Source organism: Pteropus medius, unplaced genomic scaffold (assembly GCF_902729225.1).
Source record: "Pteropus medius unplaced genomic scaffold, Ma_sr-lr_union100, whole genome shotgun sequence".
In the NCBI taxonomy this organism is placed as follows: Eukaryota; Metazoa; Chordata; class Mammalia; order Chiroptera; family Pteropodidae; genus Pteropus; species Pteropus medius.
In genome coordinates this window covers 7,379,066-7,399,810 of record NW_024350319.1, presented here as the reverse complement: position 1 = coordinate 7,399,810, position 20,745 = coordinate 7,379,066, and the positions used below count along the sequence as shown (strand labels likewise).

At 32.8% G+C, this 20,745-nt stretch overlaps 1 long non-coding RNA gene across 1 annotated transcript; it reads left to right on the top strand.

Moving 5' to 3' along the window:
- The first annotated feature begins 883 nt into the window (after positions 1 to 883).
- LOC120583228 (uncharacterized) lies at positions 884 to 19,944 on the top strand. Its single transcript, XR_005647735.1, has 4 exons — positions 884 to 1,361; positions 15,385 to 15,569; positions 16,310 to 16,412; positions 19,579 to 19,944. It is a non-coding gene; the product is annotated as an uncharacterized LOC120583228 (long non-coding RNA).
- The last annotated feature ends 801 nt before the right edge of the window (positions 19,945 to 20,745 follow it).

The window sequence follows — 20,745 nt, the reverse complement described above, 5'->3', positions numbered from 1 at the left end:
AAGTGAAAAGTTCTTTCTGAGTCTTTAGAGCTTTGACTGTCTTTAGTTCAAAATAGTTTGCACGCCAAAGTGTCACAATCTGGGAAGACATCTTCTGAACAACAAATTCATAGTATAGTTTTGAAGAATTATCATGTGCTGTTTCTGTCCCAAGTTCTAAGGATACAAAGTAATATAGATGGTCCAGGACCCTTCTTTCATCTTCAAGTGGACAGTTACCGTTGGGGCCGATCCAAATCCATCATTGCTTTGGTAGTGCTGAGGAGGCCTTGGTTCTTTCCACCAATGCAATAAAGAATTACAGATCAGCGAAATTTAGGAAAAGTAAGATTTATTAAAGCATTTTTCAAGAGAGAAATGGGCTACACCAGAGATGACTGCAGCTCCGCAGGGATCTGGGAGTATACCTTATATTATGGCCATGATGGGTGGTTACAGGGGTGATCCTAGGTAATTAACATGTGAGGTCATTTTGATCAACATTTTGCTGTTATATGACCCCTTGTTTATTACACATGCGGTTTCCCAGAATTTAGTCTGTTATAATCAGATTCATGAACTTCCAAGCATATGTATGATATTGTATAATGAGGCTAAGGTCAAGAAAAGTCAGAATATATACTAACTGTGGAACTGCTTGTGACCAGACTAAGTCAGTTGTTATTTCTGTGGTTCTTACTTCCATGTATTCTGGAATGTACTGGTAATCTTTAACCATAAAATGAGTATTTCAGGGAGGTCATAAGGGAGGTCTCTGGGTTGGGCCTTTGTTTCCTCTTCAGTCATGTTTATCTGTCTGCCTAAGAGGATAATAACCAAACCACATGAGGCACCACTGAGTTTTCTTTCTTATAGATGAAGTGACTGAGGCAAATCAAACTTAAGTTTGCTTTACTTTGAAGTCTTCATAGTTATGTCACTTCTGCATCTTAAACAGGGAAATAGGGAAACTGATCCATAATATGAGAGTTCAGTAAAGTATTAGTTCATATTTTATGGCTGAAAGCAAGATGCCAAGTTCTGGAATTAAGATTTCTCATGTTGTAAGTCAATGGTTCTCTAGCTTTAGCTTGGAAAAAAAAGTAACTTGAAGGTAGTGGTTTAAAATAAAGATTTCTCAGCTCCATCCTCAGACTTTGGGACTGTGATGATCTGCATTTTTAACAAATATCTCAGATGATTCTGACGCAAATGGCTTGAGAGTCAAACTTTGTGAAATGTATCTAATAGTAGTAAGGTCTGCAAAATGCTAAAGCAGACAGTAATTAAGCTAATGAGTTCATCAGACAAGATAGGTATGAACAGGTCCATGGGAGTGCAACTTCAAAGAGAGCTCCTGATGAGTAAGAAACATTGAAAAGGTAATACTGCAACCTTGACCTTATCTTTTTTTTTTTTTTAAATCTCAGACTGTACTAAATTGATTTGTGTCCGTTAGTCTATGCATAATGTCCAGTCCTTAGGCTCAGGCCTTGTGCACTCCATTAGGTTTCATCACTCAAGGGAGCCTCAGTCCCCTGCTCCTCAGTGACACACTCAACAGAAACCTTGAACAAGTCTTATCCTAAACTAGAGAAGAGGTCATGATCACACTACTTTTAATATAAATGACCACAGATTAATTTCGAATGAAGTTTAAAAGCATCCTGCTTTTGTTATTCAGCTCTAAGTGGAGAGATTTTAAAGTATTGCAGGCTTTGGAGAAGATAGCATACACTAAAATAAAAGAAACATTTAGGATTTTCATTAAAAGCATTATAATGATCTTTTTGAATTTAGTTGCAATATAGTTCATAAACCTAAATATATTATTTCATGTTACATTAAACACAAATACACAAATAATTTTCTTATTGCTCATAAAATGTCCTTTGTTGACTTTATTCTAAATGAAAAAAGTCTGAAAAAGAAAAGTATTGGAAAAACCTTGAAAGACTCGCACTGTTCTAAAGTCTCTTTCAAAGCTAAATAGTAACTTATTTATAACTTCAAAGTTTTATGATATCTGGCCAGAGAACATTCTTTCTATAAAATGTGAAATAATACTTAATTACTCTGTTTTTAGGAGGCAAATGGATTTTTTTTTTAATTAAAGTGTTTTATTTTATTGGTATTTTGTCTTTGTATAGTTTGAAGAAAAGGATAGACACCTTGTTATTTCCTGTTTCTTGAGATGACAGACTTCTAGAAACTATTCATTTCAAAGATCTTTTGTCCTGCTTCTATTGCAGCTGTTGAGAACTTTTAAAGACTTTAAGGCAGAGTGTTGAAGAAAAACTACTGATAATCCAAAAGTTCACTGAGCTCACCTTTTTCATCATCAGTGTCTAAAGGTCTGATCTATCAACAAGTTAATCTAAATACATGAATCCTGCTAGTGAATTAATGTGATTTAACTGGGATTCACTCTTGTCAAACAATGTTGCTGTTTTTGTGGTCTAATAACGATTCAAATTATGAGCATTTTAAACTTTAGCATACTATTGGGTGTTTGGGGAAACTCCCAAATCTCATTACATAAGTCAACATCTCATTTCACTATGTCAGTATTAGAAAGTAATTCTGAATATGTCAGTGTCCAGCACCTGATATTTCTTAAGGGCTTATGAAAACCTTAAGCAGTATGTTTTCAGTGATTTAAAGGGAAGGAACAAGTGTTAATCATTTTATTTCACTTATGAATATCTTGTTCTTTAAAAAAATTCAAATATTTTTCATAGTCTCTGGTGATTATATGTTAATAATTTTCTCTTCTACTCTATCTCTCGATTATGAACGTCTTGAGGATTTTGTCACAGCACTTAACTCATAGATGCTTGATAGTTATTTGCTGAATGAATGGATTAATTAATAGGAAATTTAGTTTGTAATTTCACAGAATACATTTCTCCACTGCAGGAAGGAAGTAAGGAGGGAAAATGCACAGTAAAGGTAGACTTCTTGGGACATAATCAGAAGACAGGGTAAAAGCATACCTAACCACCCTCCCCTGATTTTATTACATGTAGAGTGGCATGGTAGAAAAATCCGCTGCTCGTGCCATCATGAGGCCACAGCTGGAGTTGCATGACTTCCACTTTACTATTTGACTTTGAAAAAAGCACTTTAATTTTAATTCCTCATTTTAAAAATAAGTCTTTGTATGAAGCTACTTCCACAGACTCAGGTGACCATGAAAGGCACTTACCATTCTGTTTGAACCTTTTAGCCCTTCTTCCCAAATAGCCACTGCCCTATGTCCTGTGCTCTGAAAAGAGGGTGATGATTTTATTTTAAACCTTTGCTGAAGTATTTCCTGAGTATCTGTCTAGAAGCCCTGTGATTCACTCAGGCTTAACTTACAAAGTGGCAGATCTCTCCCTTCAGGGCAAACACATTGGCTGCTGTGTTTACAAAACCAGTGAAGGCATATTCCTCTTTCTCTTTTAAAGTTTATTCATGCCTCCATGTGTTCAAGGAGGCATGACTAAGCTGCATGGCATGAGGAAGTCTCAGGAAGTAGGTCTTTTAATAGCTATAGAGCCTAGTTCTAGCAATACAGATTGATTAAAGTGGCACAGCTCTTATAATTTATTTTGTGTATATAAAGGTGATTTTTACATATAAAAATGGAACCGTCCTCTATCAGGCAGCATCCAGGCACATTTTTAAATTATTTAGCTGCATAAAGTATTGAACTGAGAATTAGGAGCTGTGGGTTTGGTTTATATCTCTACTTTTTTTTTTCTTTTTTCTTTGACCTTGACTTAGCCTATAACTGACTATGAGGGGGGAAGAAAAGCATAACAAAAATTCTATATGCTTAATAATTATCAAGCGTGTACTATTTCCACTTCCATCGAAACAAAAAGAGGAAAAAACACACTCTCTGAACTCATTTTACGTTTCTAAAAGCGGTTTTTATTCTGATCTAAACTTCAAAAGCCAAAGCAGTAATATTTTTAAAACATAAATTTGATCATGCTTAAAAGTCCGATAGTTCTGACACTGTGTTGCTTGGAATAACTCTTAACTCCATAGTATGGTTCTCAAAGCCCTTCTTCATAAATCTTGCCTCAGCCTATCTACCTCAGAGCTGAGCAAACATGGACAAAGCAGAGTCTCTGCCTTTCCTACCTCATTTCTTATCTCTCTGCTCCTCTCTTCACCCTCTCAACTTGTTACATTGGACTACTCGTTATTTGGAAAATGCACCCAACACTTCCTCCATACTCTCTTTGATGATTCTGTTCCTTCAGCTTAGAATATCCTTCTCTTTTTTTTTACCTTCTTTTCTACAGCACGATCCAGAAAAACTCATCCTCAAAACATTCTCTAATATTTCTCTTCTTACCCAGTAATACATGCTCTTTCACTATATATATGCTGCCATAATAGTGTATATATAACTGCCTTGTTATATTTAACTCGTGTTAGAGTAATTTTTGCTTGCATGTTTCTCTTGCTAGACTTTGAAACCCCTGAGATCAGAGACTATCCTTTGTTTGTTTTTAATTTTCTTGTGCCTTCCACAGTTCTTATTTGTACTAAGTGATCAGTCAGTATTTGATGGATAGTATTAAATTTCCGGTTATTTTTTTTTTTGTCGTTGTTGTTTTTAATAGAATTGAGACAATGGAACTGATATGAAACAGTCATGATTCTAGCAAAAATCCCAGTTTAGTTGGTCCTCTTCTATAGGAAGTAAACATAGTATTAATACTAATATCTACCTTTACTGGATGTTTACTATGTACTTGGCACTGTGTTAATGATTTCAGCGTAATTTAACTCAGTCCATTTAGTATATCCGAAAATGGGTATTATCTTAATTTGGAGATGGGGAAAATGAAGCTAAGAGAGGACAAATTGCTTGATCAAGATATCAAAACTAATTCATGACATAGCCTAAATATGAATTCAAGCTTAGTTGGCTCCAATCTATATGACTAAGAATCCTCCTAAATTTCTCTCTATTCTTTACTGTCACATTCAGTCCATTGGCAAGCTTGTTGATAATACCTTCCCATTAGAGTTCCAAATCTGTATGTTTTTTCCCATCCCTATTTTGGTGCTAGCTACCATCACTTACCTGGACTATGGTGGTAAGCTCCTCACTGGTCTACTTGTGCTTACTGTCACCCCTTACCTTGCACTCCATTTTTTACCACATTGCAGAATCTTTTTCAAAAAGAAATAGACATATTCCCATGGCACCTTCTGCTTAAAGTCTTCTAGTAGCTTCCTATTGAGTTTAAGATAAAATCCAAGGCCTTTGCTATGGCCTAAGTAATCTGGCCCCAGCCTTTCTTTCAGACCTTATGTCATATTGGCTTTCTCTTAACAGAATTTTCTAGTTACACAGGAGAATGTAACATAAGATTTGTAAAGGGTTTTGAAGACCTACTTATTTCTCAAATCCTTCAACTTTGCTCTTATTTCAGAGTATTTGTACTTGCTGTGCCCCTGGCTTGTAAAATTCTTCTTTCAGATGATTTAATGGCTAGATCTTACCAGTCATTTAAGTATAAGACAGACTTCTCAGATCTCATATAAGGGAATCCTTAGCCTTCATTACTTTCTGTCATATTACTTCTTTTTCATCGTCCTGACACATAGCTTTTTAAAATTACCTTATTGGTTTACCATTTCCTTCTATCAGAGTAAAATCTCAGGATGGTATGGATTTTGTTAGTACTCTTCACTGTTATAACCCCGAATATAGTCAAAGTATATATTTCAAATTATTTCATGCTGTTGATAGGTAGAGTCATAGGAAAATGCATGATTAATTTCCATTTGCTATTTTCAACCTGATTATCACTCCTCTAATTCAGACTTCTGAAACATTTTCCTCAAGTAAATACTATGCTATATTAAAAATGAAATCAAACAAGCCTGAGGTAAAATTCTGGTTCTACCATTTACTAGACGTAGAATATTGAGCTCTGTGACTCAATTTCTTCATCAGCAGACTTCCTAAAGCATAGAAATACTATCTGCCAAATGACTGGCATATTGTCTGACACTCAATGTTTCAAAGCTATTTTTATATTTAAATATAAGAGAGATTCAAAGAAGAAATACCAGACAAGTCCTGGAAAGATAGCCAAAGAAGGCTCAGTAGTGAAGCAGAGATACCAACTGTGTTGAAAGGATTTCTATATAGATTGGAATGAATAATTTTAAGCAGTGCAAACTGCTAATAAGGACATGCATGTGGAAAATAAAAGACTCCTTTTTTGTATTAAGGATAGAAAAGTTTTTCCAGATTAGAAGAGTTTATTTAGAATAGTAACTTCAAATAATTTTGGGGAAAAATGGCAAAAAAAAGAGAGCATAAATTAGGGAGACTCTTATTTCTTATTCCTAATCTATCTACAACTTGGAATTTGCTCATGTGCTTTATCTGTAAAATAGGTAATAATAGAAGTAAAATTAAAATTTGAATTTCATCTTATTCATATTAATTTTCTTCATTCACTTTGTTGTATTATCATGTTAGTAAATAGCTAATTTTATTATAAGTATTATTAATGAATTAAAAACTATTTAAAGATATATATGTTTTATGTGATTGCGTATATACGTATATATGTATGCATGTGTAGGGGATGAATTACAGTTGCTAGGGGAACATAAATTTTGAATATGCAAATCCAAGGATAGATTTGTTGACTAAATATTCAGATTAAATTGCAGTTAATTCCTTGTCATTTTGGATATCAGTCTATACAGTATCCATGGCTACTGTTTCACTTTTTGACTCAGATCAGATATGTTAAACACATGAATTATTTATATTTGAAGTAAAGATTATTAAATAATAGGATCTCTTTTTTAATATCTCATTTCCTCTTTTTTCCTTCCTTAAGAAATAGAATGGATATAATGGTTATAATTGAAGTTTTTTTTTTTTTCCAAAAGAAAATATTGTATTAAAGTTGGCCCTCATATTGTTGAGCAGAGAAATGTAGTAACTAGATTATTGAGACTCTGTAGGTGCCAGATACTGTGCTAGTGGATACTGTTACACATTATTTTAATTCAGCTTTTATGACTCTTATGACAACACACCTATACTTAAAAAAAAGAAAAATAACAAGTGTCAGGGTTGAAAGGCAGAAATCCACATAAAGCTTTCAGGCTTTTTTTTTTCTGAAGAATCTCTCTATAATTTAGGCAAAGTACCATTTCATACATTTTCTTAAAACCCCTATAGCAGAGTACTACCACTATGGAAAAAAATTAAAAAATGCCCCTGGTATGTTGTATTTTCATTTTTATTTGTTTCTATATATCTCTTGATCTCCTTTTATTTCTTCTTTGACCCAGTCATTCTTTAGTTGCATATTGTTTAATCTCCACATATTTGTGTGTTTTTTTTCTGATTTTTCAATTGCTCTCCAGTTTCAAAACATTGTGGTTAGAGAATATGCTTGGTATGATTTCAATTCTCTTAAATTTGTTGAGGCTACTGTTATGTCCTAACATATGGTCTATTTTTGAGAATGTTCCATGTGCACTAGAGAAAAGAGTATAATTTGGTGTTTGGGGATGAAAGGCTCTGTAATTGTTGATTATGTCCAATTGGTCTAAAGTGTCATTTAAGGCTGATATTTCCTTATCAATTTTCTGTTTGGATGATATATTCACAGTTATCAATGGGGGTATTTATGTCCCCTACTGTAAATGTGTTTTTCAGTTTCTCCCTTTAGTTTTGTTATTACTTGCTTTATATATTTTGGTGTTCCATGATTGGGAGTATATATTGAGAAGTTTATGTCTCCTTAATGTATTATCTGCTTTATCATTATGAAGTGTCTATCTTTGTCTCTTGTTACCCTTTTTATCTTAAAGTCTATTTCATCAGATATGAGTATGGCTATACCTGCTTTTCTCTGGATGCCATTTGCTTGGAGTGTTGTTTTTCAGTCTTTCACTTAGAGTTTATATTCGTGCTTGCTGCTGAGATGTGTCTCTTGAAGGCAGAATATGGTCGGGTTTTGTTTTTTAACATAATCTGCTACTCTATGACTTTCTATAGGTGAGTTCGGTCCACTTACATTTAGGGTGATTATTGATATATGAAGTGTTCCTATAGCCATTTTATCTTTTGTTTCCTGGTAGCTCAGTATCTTCATTGTTTCTTTGCAACAAAAAGAATAAAATACCAAGGAATAAACTTAACAAAGCATGTGAAGGGCCTATAAACTGAAAAATTAAAAAAAATATATATTAAAAGAAATTAAAGAAGACACAAAGATATAAAAAAAAAAAAATTCTCTGTTCATGGATTAGAAGAATCAACATAGTTAAAATGGCCATATTACCCAAAACAATATACAGATTTAATGCAATCCCCATCAAAATCCCAATGGTATTTTTTAAAGAAATAAAACAAAAGATTATCAGATTTGTATGCAATCACAAAAAAATCCAAATAGTCAAAGCAATCCTAGGGGGAAAAAAAAAAGATAAGGCTAGAGGCCAGAGGTATCACATTGCCTGACTTCAGATTTTAATATGAAGTGACAATAATCAAAACAGCACTGTATTTAAAAGAGACACACAGGACAATGGAACATAATTACGAGCCCAGAAATAAACCCACATATATATGGATAAATAATTTTTGACAAAGGAACCAAAAACATGACATAGAGAAAAGAAAGCCTCTTTAATAAATGGTGCTGGGAAAATTACAAAGCCACATGCAAAAAATGAAACTAGTGTGCTATCTGTCACCCTACTCCAAAATTAATTCAAAATGGATCAAAGACCTAAATATAAGACCTGAAACAATAAACTGCATAGAAGAAAACAGGTACTAAACTCGTGGACCTTATGTTTAGAGAAGATTTTATGAATTTGACCTCAAAGACAAGAGAAGTAAAATAAAAAATAAAAAACAGGACTATATTAAACTAAATGGCTTCTACAGCAAAAGAAACAATCAACAAAACAAAGTAGCAACCAGTTCAATGGGAGATGATATTTGCAAACAACACCTTCAATAAGGGGCTAATATCCAAAAGAAAGAAGCGAGGAAAAAGGAACCCTCATACATTTCTGGTAGGAATGTAAATCAGTACAGCCACTATGGAAAACAATATGGAGATTCCTCAAAAAAATTAAGAATAGAATTACCATATGACCCTGCAATCCTTTTTCTGGGTATCTAGCCCAAAATTTTGAAAACATTTATTCCTAAAGATAAATGCTCTCTGATGTTCGTTGCAGCATTCTTCACCATGGCCAGGACATGGAAACAACCAAAGTGACCTTTGAATAATGATTGGATAAAGAAGATATGGTACACATATACAATGGAATATTACTCAGCCATAGGAAAGGATGAAATTCTGCCATTTGTTACAACAGGGACGGATCTTGAGATAATCATACTAAACAAAATAAGTCAGATAGAAAAAGTTGAGAATCATATTATTTCACTCATATATGTGATATAAAATGGAAAGCAACAAACAAATAAGACAAACAAAAACTCATAAACACAGACAACAGTTTAGTGGTTACAGTTTAGAGGGAAAGGGGAGGGAGGGAGGTAGATAAGAATAAAGAGGATCAAATATATGATGACCAAAGGAGATTTAACTTTGGGTGGTGAACACACAATGCAATATAGGTATGATGTATTATCGAATTGTACTCTTGAACCCATATAATTTTATTAACCAATGTCACCCCAATAAACTTGATTTAAAAAGTTTCCCTTGGGGGAAGTAGTTATTCCATAGGTATCAGAGGCGTGAAAATATGTTGGTTAAAATGCACCTAGGAAAAGGCTATTGAGGACTATGGTGGTATGTGATCAGATTAGCTGGAGGTAATCTGATCACATACCACTGAATCTGCCTCTGACTTTAGTCAAGTCACTACATCAGAGGTTCAATATCTTGATTTAGAATAAAGTTATGTAGGACAATGGCAATATTTCTGAAGAAAGAATCCACAAAATTTATAGCCACAATACAATATAAATTTATTTCTCATTTAAAAAATTTTGTTTTGGAAGGATTTCAGGGACCCAGGTTTCTTATATTCTTTCGTCCATGTTCTAGGGAATTTTCCACATCTGCTTGCTTGCAGCTCTGTTGATATTATATCTGTGCTCCAGATTGTAAGAAATGAGAAAAATGAAGAACAGTGCAAGCAATTTTTTTTTAAGCATCTTAGGTGTCATATCCATTGTTTCTTCTTTTATTTCATTGGTGAGAACTTAGTCTTTTGACCATAATGAGTTCCAAGAGAGACTAGGATTAGTTAGACTAAGTGGGAGGCTGTGCGTCCCACTAAAACTTAATTACTATGGTAAAAGCGGCTAATGGATTTGGAGTGACAACCTGCAGTCTGCCACTAAAGGGTTGATATTTCTCTCATTGACATATAAATGCAAAGAAGTTGTAGCAGGCACCAAGAACTAATGCCTACTTTTTTTTTTTACTTTTTAGGAGACAAAGCCTACCTCAAAATACTTCTGGGGCATATAGCCAATATATATGTAAAAATTGTGTCATTGAAAAGTATTTGTCTTTCTCTCCCTCTCTGCATTCAAGATCATATTTTACCATTGTGTCACGCCTGGTACATCGTGTGGTCCAATGGTTTTCTAGTATCTGGGGATTATGGCCACTTTCCCCAACCTCATTTGAAAAGTGCTGGCAACTGTTTCTATCCTCCAATTACTTGCACAGTCAAGTTATAATTGGCTAATTACTTTCATTTGGCCAATTGTTTTTGTAGAGCCCCAGTTAGAGACATAAAAACTGTGGGTTCTCTCCTGAAGGACAAAATTATGCTTTTGACAATGAGTATTAATTATAGTGGAAAACAAATAATCTCAAATCTTAAATTAGGCTTTATTCCAATCTCAGAAATTGCCTACTTATAATTCTGTCTAACTAATATTGTATAATACTAGCTCATGGTGACAGACATATTAGTTGAAAATATCTGCAGTTTTTCAGTTTTCTAGTTATTTTATATGTATCCAACTCTAAATTTTAGTGTTAAGATGTTTCTTTTAAAAGATATATCAAAATAAATGTGACACATCAAGTTCAACCTACACAAAAGTAATGCAATGGAAAACACTCTTCTGCTATCCCAGATTCTCAGCTGTACAGTGCAAAGATAAATAATTTCAATAACTTGGTGATTGTCAATACAAGCATTTCTCATGCATAGATATGCATAGCATACCTATCGTCTTTAATGAACATGCAGGAATATACCATTGGCATTGTCGTGTATCTTGTTTCATTTTTTTACTTAATTGCACTTATTCTAGGGCAATGAGATCTAACTAATTTTTACCCTAAGGGCTACACTATTTTCTTGCATGGATGTACCATCATTCACATAATTAGTGTCTATTGATGGGTTTCTAGATTGTTTCCAGATGTTTGCTATTATGCATAGACCTTGTGCATATATCTTCTTCTACATATGCAAATATATTTGTAGGAGAGATTTTTAGAGGAATTATTGTTACAAAGTTTCCTTTTACTCTGATTTCTTTTGTTGTTCACTTAAACTTTTGAGAGGAGTTATAAAAAACATAAAGTAACATAAAATATAAATATAACATTGTGTATGCAAATCTGCCTGTCTATCAAGTTATAGCTATATTATATAATTTTTATTTCTTTATCTTTAACTCCTCTACATCCTGGCCTAGGACAGAGTGCTTCTACCTTCCTGCCCTTCAGTAAACCATTTCTTATGGCTGACTTCTCCCAGGGGACGGTTTCCTTTTAGAGATTCCTTTAAAGCAGTCACCTATTCCTGAAATGCACACCTGTTTACTTTGTTATCTGCCTGCCTCAGGTTGTAACCTCATTCTTCAATTTTGGTCATGATAGTGGAATTTTGTCCATTTTTATTCTCCATAACGTTCTTCTCTTTTAAATAAGGGAGGGAGTGAGCATAAGTCTTTATAGTTCTTTAATATGATCACATCTATTTTTATCAAAAATTTTTTTTTGCTCTGTCTTAGTTTTCAGTAATTATTCACGATTTTTATCTTTTTTCATGTATCTCCTGGTCATTCCTTAGGAATCTGAAAGTGAATCAGATTCTATAGTGATTTAGAGGACAGAAATATAGTTTTTAATTATTCTAGATATTTTTTAAAAATGTTTTGAAGTGAATGTGTCTAATGTATACATATATTAAATCATCATTTTTACACTTAAAATTTTTTTCTATTTATCAACTATACCTCAATAAAGCTAGAAAAAAATAAAATGAGTCTGTCCAACTCAACAGATATCTCTAGTTACCAAAGTAAAAAAAAAAAAGTGACTTTTGACTCATATTCATATGGAATAGACAATTTGATATACTCTTCTATGGCTCTTCTCTTGCATACTTCTCTGATTTTTAAAATTATAAATCCACTTATCCTTATATATCTTTTAAAATCATAAAAAGTACTAGAGAGTTGTAATATTTCTTCACTTAGCTTTCTCAGAGAGTTTGTGTAAATGCTAAATTTCTGAATATTGAATAATTTTGCCTGTATTTAGAATTTATCTTAGCACAAAGATGTTCTTGTTGTTGCTGTCATAATCTTTATCCTTCCTCTTCAGCTCTTCAACATTGTCATTATACTTTAGATAATTGATTTTGTTTCTGTTCTTTTTTTTCCTCAGGAAGCTATTTTTCTTAGTTTGGATTTATATTCATGGTTCTTATTTGTTACCTTTTTTATACTTTCAGGTTCTTTGGTTCTTTTTTTTCTATAATTTTGACAGAGACTACTGTCATGTTCCCTAATCATCAGGAACTGATTTGTTCTATAATCCTGTTCTACTTCTTATATGTAAAATACATATTACATTAAAATATATATACATTAAATTCTAATATTACATTTTAGATACCTTGAATGATTTCCTACTTTTCTAGAATTTTCCTTTGCACCTTTATCTCAATACTGTTTTGTCCTCGTATCCACCTATACCCTTTTGTAGAAGCTATTCTTTCCAGGTTCTTTCTAACAACTCCTCCCTCCACTCCAAGATAGTTAACTGGTGTCTTACAAAGTTTTACTTTTTAAATAAAATATTGCTTTTAGAAATATAATGTTACACTCAGACTTCCTAGTAATGTTCTTTTATCTCTTTTGCGGTGATATTCTTCCTTCACGGACACTATTTTTTTCTTTATTCGTCTTCAAATTGGGACAGATATTTATAGGTCTGATATTTACATGTCAGGTCCTTGATGCCTCTGTCATTGTCCACATGCATCTGCTATCTCCTCTCACTTAAATTCAAGTACGAAAGCCAGGTTGCTTATGCAGGACCACGGTCATGATTTGCAAAGACTCAGCCATGATTTTAGTGTGTGTCTGGTGGACCAGGGCTGAATAATCTCTCTTACATGTTTTCTGTTTCATCTAGAAAATATGTAGCTCCACCTCATCTGCTGTTTCATTTTCCATAGTTTCAATTTGCTGTGGTTAGCCATGGTTTGAAAATATTAAATGAAAAATTACAGAAATAAATGATTCCTAAACTTTAAATTGCAGGCCATTCTGAGTAGTATGATGAAATCTTGTGCCATCCTGCTCTGTCCCATCTACAACATGACATCCTTTTATCCAAAGTATTCATGTTGTGTATACCACCTGCCCATTAGTCACTTAGTACCTGTCTCAGTTGTCTGACTGACTGTTGGGTATTACAATGTTTGTTTTCAAGTAATCTCTATTTTACTTAATAATGACCCCTAAGCCATTTATATAACTTTTATTACAGATATTGTTATACTTGTCCTATTTTTTTATTAGATATTGTTAATCTCTTACTGTGTCTAACTTATAAATTAAACTTTACCAAAGGTATGTATGTATAGGGAAAAACATATTATAGATAGAGTTTAGTACTATACATGATTTCAGTCATCTACTGGAGGTCTTGGAAAGTATCCCCTGCAGACAGAATTGCAGATGAAGAAAAGAAGAGTGGGCAGAACTCTCTTTGGTAGGTTTAGAAAGCTATCTCTTTTTTGAGCCAATGACTTTTATCTGGTTAATATTGCTCCATGCCCTGGACTTAGGTGCATAAATTGGATAGTGATACTACATTGCATTATTTGATGTCCTCTCTCCTCATTTGTAGGTTGAAGCATGTGTTTTATAGTCAAAAATGTATTCTTAATCATCCCTCTCAGTAATATAAATACTGGACATTTCCCCAGAATCATGGCCTATGGCTTTCTTTTATCATTGGTTCCACAATCAGTTGATGTCTTTTTTTTCTTAATATCAGAGCTAAGGTGACCAAATTGGCCCAGTTCACCAGGGACTTTCCTGGTTTCAGCATGGGTTCTGGAAAACTCACTTTGTTTGGCAAACGGGAACAGCTGGTCACCTTAAATTTTGTAGTTTGTTAATCTTCCTAAATTTTAGTTTTAATTATTTTATTTTACTGTGCTAAAGCTTTCTAGAGTTCCCTGTTTTCTCCCAAATAAATCCTTTTCTTCCACTAAACCACTCCCTGATAATTTGGTACTCTTTCTGTACTTATTCATGCTGTTCCCTCTAATTACTGTCTTTTTCTGGCTAATATATTTTAGCATTTTATGTTTTTCAAAATTATCAATTTTTTAATATTTTTAAAACCATTTTATTATTAGTTCATAATTTGTTTTATATTTTTAAAAAATTTCTGCTTCATCTGTGGTATTTTATGTATCTATTCATATTTCAATTCATTCTGAAATGTGAATTTTCTATTTGTTCTCTTTTTCTTAATTAGTTTTTCTAGAGGCTCATGTGTTTACTAGTCTTGAGTATATATTTTTTATTATTTTCAGATATTCAAACTTATATCTCTCTTTTTTCCAATTTATATTTATCTGCTATATTTTCTATCTCTTTGCTTTTCTTTCTTTTGCGTTCATTTGTCTTGTATTTCTTCTAAAAAGAAACATAGGGCTAGATACAGTTTTAGATCATTAATCTTTTAATCATCAAAGTTATTCTACATATAATTGTAATTACTGTTTTGTTAGGACTTTCCTTTATACTTTATTTTAATTTTTAATGTATTGTACTTTGTTTGTTCTCTATTGAAAATGTTACATTAGAAATATCAATTATGTGGACCATATTTTTGTATTATTTTATATTTTCACATTATTGATTTTCTACTATTTTCTTATACAATATAAGCTGTCTCTGGGCAAGATACAAAGTGAATTGTATTCCTCTGGTTGACTTGGTAAATGGGAAGAATACCTTTTTCTATTCCAAGAGTGCTTCTACTACTGTTCCTTTAGGCTGAACCACTCATCATTTATCTTAGAATAAATTCCCTTACCCATACATCAGTGTAACCTTGTTTAATTTTTTTTTTTTTTTAATTTCAGGCATTGTACTTAGACAGGGAGAGTCAACTTTTGTCACAGCTGCTATATGATTTGGGCTATGAGTAATTAGCAGACACTAGCCCACTGGTCTTCACTAATTGCTGTTTCCTGACCACCCTTCCCAACCTACCTGTGTACTCACTCTGGGTTGCCAGCTGCCTCTTTTGCTGTTACTTCAAAATCAGGTAGTGTAAACACCTATTGTGTTGGGGGCTGGGGGAAGGTGCCAGTGTTTCCGATTCATGGTTATGAGCTTTCCTGTAGCTATTTAGGAATGCTTCCCAACACCACCATTTGGTGTGCTCCAGCCTTGAAAATAGAGCCAAATACTCACGTTTAATGAAAAAGATGACTGTCACCTTTGGTCAACTGCAGGACATCTCCAAATTGAATCTCTGAAAACTGAACAACCCAAGGCAATGACAGGGAAAGAAAAAAAATGGTTAAAAGTCTCAACTGCAGCCTGTTATTGACCCTTTTCCATGCCTGAATGGATACTTGTTTAAGTTCCTTCTTGAACTTCTTAAGCTTTCTAGCTAAACTTTGTTTCTTCAGTTTTCATGGCCATGCATGAGTATGGTTCTGCATACATATATCATGTTATATATATATTTGAACTATTATATATATTAAATATATATTAAATAAATATATTAAATGTATATGTTTAAACATATACATATGTTTAGTTAATATATGTCTATATACTCAGTGGTTTGTTATAAAGGTAGAAGCACACAGCTGATACTCAGTGCATTAGTTTTCTTTGATTATGCCAATAAATCTCAGATAGTGTCTCATTCAGGAATTTTTCTCTGGCTCCGCTTGCCCTATAAGGTGAGATAGAGTTTCCTGTTTGCTCTATATAACCTATGCTTATCTCAGTCTTAGTATTTAAAATTATATATTTTTCTATCTCTTCTAGTGGGCAGTATACTCCTTGATGAAACAATAAGGTAGCTCACATCTAGCAAAATTCCCAGCACAAAGTTTTCTAAATGATTTCTCTACTAGAAGTCTCCAGGAAGGTAAGTTGCAAATTATCCTGGGAAAATTGATAATTATTTAATGAAAAGTCCTAAAATGGAGAATTTAATTTTTCAAATCTATAATTTTAAGAACTGGAAAATATTCTCTTAATTTTCAAATCGCATAACATATTTGTTAGAGAAAGTAGCACAGCACAACATATACTTGCTTATCTTTGCTTCTGAAGCCTTATCTGCAAATCATGCTGCTAAGAATGGGAAGTGTGGTTAATGTTTGCTTCTCATAGGGATAACCCATGCCTAGATGAAACAGGATAAAAATAGAACAGATTTAACAGATACTGTTCCTGATAAGAAAATTAAAGGTAAACTTTATTAAAATCAACTCTTGTTAAAACTGGAAAATAATTATTGTGTACAAAGATGAGTAGGAAGCTATAAAAAGGGATAAAAGGCATGCAATGTTTAGGAATGTATTCACTCATCTTAGTCTAATTTGCCTAGGAAGGAGAGGAAATATGAGTTTAAGAATTGCAGGCTTCAACTTGGCAATTCTTAACATAAATTTTGACTATATAGGTTCTGAATTTAAAGAAAATTGATCTTTCCAAGGGTATTTGATTTTTGTGTATGTAACACAGATCCCACCTTTGTCCAGCTTCAGAAGATCCAATGCAAATAAAATTCTTAGAGAGTCCTACAGCATTAGCTTGTATATGGTTCAATAATTATTTAAAATAAGTAGAGCTCTAAACATAAGTCTGACTCAACTGGAGCATTAATACTAGATAACACTGAAATAGTTTATAGTTGTTTCCACTCCTATTACAATGTCTCAAGCAATATTTAGTACATATTGTTTGATAATTATAGTGATATCTAAAATGACTAGAGAGTCATTTTTTTCAGAAGCTAATTGATCACTTTCAGATCTATAAATAAATTGAAACCACTTTATTCTGCCATGAAATAAATCAGCCAGATGTAGCTTTAGTTTTCAAACTAATGCTTTGATTTTTTTTTGAATGAAATAATGATGAAATTTTCAGGAGAAAAAATATAAATGAATATGATCTCTAGCCTGTAGTTGCAATGTATATTGATGGGGATGATTATACAATTCAGACCTCCCATTTCAGAGCATTGGTGCCTTAACAAAGCCCATCTAAAATGCTTTTTTAAAATGTAAAATTGCAGATTTATGCATTTGTTATATCTTTCTATTGCCATCACACGTTTTGTTCTCTTTAGTTGGCCCTCCTTGTTCATATTTTCGAGTGATAAATTTTTCATGCTTTACATTTTATATTTCTGTTATCTATTTATTTTGTGTTCATTTTGCATGTAGAATGGGATAAGTCTGTAGAATAATGCAGCTGATACTGAATTTTATATTGCTATTGGGCAAATACTGCATAAGAAGGTTATCTGATCACTAAATCATATGGAAACATTGCTAAAGGGAAAGCTTGCCTCATAAATAGACCTATGCATTTGTGAAATTTATTTAACTATAAACCCATTATATAGCATTAATATATAATTTTCTTACTTTCTGCCACAGGTAGATGAGATTTATTATATATAGCTATTGAATTTGAGCAAAAGTGAATATGTAAGTAAAGAAGTCTTTCTATGATATGATTTAAACATATCAGATAAGTTATCAATGTCTTGATAATGCTGTGAATACACAGCAAATAGAGCAAAAAATTTTTCAGAGGAATACACTATTTAAAAGTTAAGCTACAGAAATAAAATAGTGTGTTATATGATAGTTCTACCACCTGAAGTAGTAGTTAGTTCAAGGCAGATGACAAACTAATGTTGAAAACTTACAAGAAAAGCTTATTGCAACATTCTGTAAATCTATGGCTATATTCATATTCTTTTGTGCTTCTTCTAGGCCTAAAAATGAGACATATCACTTTCTCATTACAGTGCCATATTTGAAGTACTCCATTTATATTTTTAATGACCTTCATATCTATTTCCTTATGTAGTTTAATAGCATACTTGGGCTTTGTAGGCTAGGAAAAAAGAAATAATGAAAGACAATAGAATGCACTGCAGCTGACTGAATGTTTGTCTTAGGCATGGGCCAGTTAACATAGGAAACAATAAGTCTTTAGCAAAAGACCTACAAGTGTAATATGTTCTTTTCCTTAATATTTCAACTGTGCTTAAGATGGTATTTGCTCTTAATAATTGAATTAAATAGATATACCCCAAACCAACTTCAAAATAAGTGATTAACTTTATTTTCCTTTCTGGGATCACTTCTTGCCCATCTTGTGCATAAACGGTTGCTATGGCATACTTTAATAGTGCCTGCTTTAAATAGCCAGAAAATCTGAGATCCTGTCTTACTCATCCCTCTACATTTTCACAACTTAGCTGAAGCTCCAGCTTAGTAATGTATCAAAAAAAAAAAAATACTATGCTTTCATTCACCTTTGCACAGAAATTATTTTTCCAGAAGACAACGATGTTTCTTACTACAACACTTTTACCACCTTTTTTACATTTATTAAAATGTTAACCAGGGGTTTATTGAAGAGAAAAAAATATGAAAGCAGACTTTGTGTTTAGAGTGAGGAAAATGCCCCAAATCCATATCTTTGTCTTGCTGAGATAACATGGACTATTGTCTAATAAGAAATCTATACTCCAAGGGCTATTTCTTAAAGAATAAGATGAACACTGGTGGTCTCAGGTGATCTATCAAGTGGCTGATAAGAATTTTAATCATTTCAGAGAAAAATAAATTTGCCTGGAAATATGTAATATGTAAATTTAATTGTATATTTTTATATATTCCCATTATAGTATTAATAATTACAACATCTTTAAAAGTTGACATTGTTTTACAAGAATCAGCTAACATTCAGTTGATAATTCTCAAAATGTAATTTTACGTGATTTGCGTCTTGACATTTTTGCTTATTTAATTTCCATTTTGTGAAGATATTATTTGTTATATTTCATCACTGTGGCAGATGAGCCTTATGGTGATTCTCAATGGACACTACCTCTTGGTGTCCGTGCCTTTGTGTAATCACCTCCTCTTGAGTGTGGATGGTACCTATGACTTGGAGCTAACCAATAGAATATGACAAAAGTGATAGAATGTCACTCTCATGATTAAGTGACCTTATATAAGACTCTATCTTGGATTAACTAGAAAGAGGAACTCTCTTTGCAGCCTGATAAAGGAAGCAACCATGTTGGGGAAACCCATTTGGCAAGGTACCAAGAAAGAACTCTAGGGACTGTGGGTGACCTCTGGGAACTGAAGGCAAACTCCAGCCTGTAGAAATCTAGTGTCCTGAATCATACAGTAACAAGAAAATAAATTGTGTCAATAACCTGAGTGATCCCGGAAATGGATTCTTCACCAGTCAACCCCCTGAGTGAGAATGCAGCCCAGCTAATACCTTGTTTGAAGCTTTGTGAGATCCTGAACAGAGGACTTGGCCAAGTGTTATCCAGATTCCTAATCAATGAAAACTTTGAATAATAAATGTGTCTTTTTTAAAGCCCCTAAAGTAGTCGTCACTTGTTACATGGCCATAAAAAACTAATAAAATCACCAGTTCACAATGACATGTCTAATGGCTTAAAGACGGCTTCCCAAAGTGAAAGCAACAGTGTATACTAGAATTCAGAATCAAGTTGTAATCATACTGAATAGGGCTGTACTAAAACATATACAATGTAAATCTGCTTGTGCTAGATAGGTGAATCTGAACGTTTAATGCATGTGTACAAATAACAGGAGAAATTTTGTCGTAAAATTTTATTGGAACAGTGATTAGTTTGTTCCATTCCAAAGTTCATTGTCTTTTATGAAATATCATAGATTTTCAGGTAGTATTTTCAAATTAAGCATAGTAATTTTTTGGTAAGCCCATCACATTCTTTTATTTTTCCTAAAATACAACAAATAAATATTTTCTAGGTAAAAAAGAGTTTCATCAGTAAATACAGATGAATGATCAACTATAGAAGAATCATTCAAAATTGTACTCCACATATAGCATTGATAGACATGAAATAAACTACTCTAAGAGGGTTAGAAAACTAGACAAATAATAAGCACAGAGAAAAAGGCAGAATTAGCAGTTGGTAGAATTCCTCTTTCAAATGGCAGTCTTTGTCATCACACACTATCAGTGACATATAATATAAAAGAAAAATTAATTGCCCATATGTATTTTAATAGATATATCACTTAGGGTTGTCTAAAATAACTAATACAAAAGTATGAATCAGCCTTAGACATATGTTTGGAATTTATATTTGGTTCAATAACTTATTTTTTAACTTTTCATTTTGTAATTCTTTTAGATTTATAGGTTTGGAATTATTA